General features: G+C 38.5%; 1 pseudogene; it reads left to right on the forward strand.

Annotated features, from left to right (window-relative positions):
• The first annotated feature begins 170 nt into the window (after positions 1-170).
• Positions 171-1,324, forward strand: LOC106321629 (annotated as a pseudogene).
• The last annotated feature ends 914 nt before the right edge of the window (positions 1,325-2,238 follow it).

A 2,238-nucleotide genomic window follows, 5' to 3' on the forward strand; every position in this document is an offset into this window, starting at 1 on the left:
AAAAAAAAAAAAACTAATCATCATATAACCAAACGCACACACGATTGAACGAAAACAACTCACTAAACCAGCAATTACAACCCGATCACCTAATTTACATGCCTGAATCCTCTGGGGTTCTTCATATATCTCCCAAAAAAAACAAAGAACGAACCCTAAAATCGAAGTCCATGAAATCTGATGTATCGTTTCACGGAGTTTCTTCTCTTGTTGACGAATCCGACGATGAAGATCGGAGAAGAGTATCTTCCGGATGATTTGCTAGTGGACATACTCTCAAAGAAGGTTCCATTGGCATCTCTAGCAAGATTTCGATTGGTTTCCAAAGGATGGAATGCTCTGATCAAAGATGTGATCAGATTCAAGAAATCGTCTCAGATCATGTTGATTGATTCTAGGGTTTATTTAGTGAGCATTGATTTCCTTGGAGCTCACGACAACATTGTAAACATAAAAAATCAGTTTAGCCTCAAAGAACCCCTTTCTAACTCTTCCAAAGAAGTCGATATACGTGAGGTTTTTCACTGCGAAATGCACCACTGAAGACAATAGATTAGTGGTTTGGAATCCACGCTTAGGTGAAACCCGTTGATGGATCAAACCAAGAAGTTCCTAGCTGACACGAACGACACGTGATATCTACGCTCTCGGTAAATCCTCATGCAACAAGTACAAAATCTTGAGGATTTCTCTATATGATGCCACGCCTATACGAAATCTATGACGTTACTTCTAATAACTCACGGAGGGTTGTTGACCCATACTAGGGACTGGTTCAAATACGTACTGGCTTGCTTCTAGTTATACTAATGAACAGCCATGGACGGATATTTACTAAGATTCGATTTTTTCAAAAGAGAGATTCACAAGTATGTATATTCCTTCTTCTGGCAGAAATTTTGCTTTGTCTCGTGCCAACCATATAGATGTATGGATGGCAACCAAGATTGATAGTACCGGCTCCATGTCATGGAGCAAGTTCCTAACATTGAAACGAGTCTATAACGAAGTTTATGACTGGGATGAATTTCCTGGCAGACGAGGAGAATAAAGTTATAGTGTGCCCCGGTGAATCTATGGTATCTGACAGGTTCTTCTTACACATTGTTGGAGAGGATAAATACATACAGGTGGACCAGCATGAGGCAGGATCTAGATTCTCACTTCTCTCCTTAGCTATGTTCCAACTCTGGTCTCTCCTTCATATCCAACAAGGTTCGTTTGGGTATGTGCAAGGAAAAGACCAATCACATGTCTTGTGATTGTCACACTAGGTTTAGTTATGCATTATCTATCCAATTTCATGATATTTTGTAGAAAATGAAAGTACTTTTTGCTACGTTTATATGTTGCAATTTTTTCCATTTGAGCTAATTAGTATATCTTCCTTGCATAAAGAATACAGTAAGTCAGGATAATGAGAGTAGGTAAAATCATACAAAAGTAAAACAACAGGATCATGCATCTCTCTTCTTCCCAGTCTTTGTACTCCAAGTGTTGATCCTTCCTATAATCAAACGAAATAATTCAAAGGGTTAAAAGCCATGAATATCTGGACCTGCTTCGTAACTTATCTCTATTAATTAGCGAATCATCATCTATAAGCATGTATGAAACCATACAAAGCGCAAATAATCAATTTCAAATGCAATATAAAGATCAATCATTAGTTAATACAATGCTTTTAGAGACTTGCAGCAACAGTAGCATAAGATGAAAACAGTAGATGCTTCTGCCTTTTAGTTGATACTAGCAAGAGTAGTATATTAAATCAAGTGAAAGGCACAGAGTATTGTTATAAGCTCACCACACACGCACTGAACAGTCAATTTTGACACAGTTCGAGTCATCTCAGAGAGTTAAGCGGTGAATAACTACATATGTACTACTAGTGCATTGTGTGTTCCTTAGAGTGAGGCTAACATGATGAGTAACAAGCATATCTAAGCTAACATGATCAGCCAAAAAGTACAGAGATGAAAGGGAATGAGATCCTTTATCCTTCTCTTCACTGCTACAATCACACTTCTACTCATTCAGATTAGCACCGCACTTCAAGCACATTCCTTTACACGCAGGATCACATACCGCAGTCATGGTGATCTCTAAATGCACCAAGTCCATGTGCTGTGCAATGTCGACATTAAGATGAGACGCTGTTTGCTAACTGGTTGGGTAAACCGTTTTTGCTTTAACATCCAAAACAGTCTCTGTGGGATCGCATTGGATAAAGTAAGT

Source organism: Brassica oleracea, unplaced genomic scaffold (assembly GCF_000695525.1).
Source record: "Brassica oleracea var. oleracea cultivar TO1000 unplaced genomic scaffold, BOL UnpScaffold02215, whole genome shotgun sequence".
NCBI lineage: Eukaryota > Viridiplantae > Streptophyta > Magnoliopsida > Brassicales > Brassicaceae > Brassica > Brassica oleracea.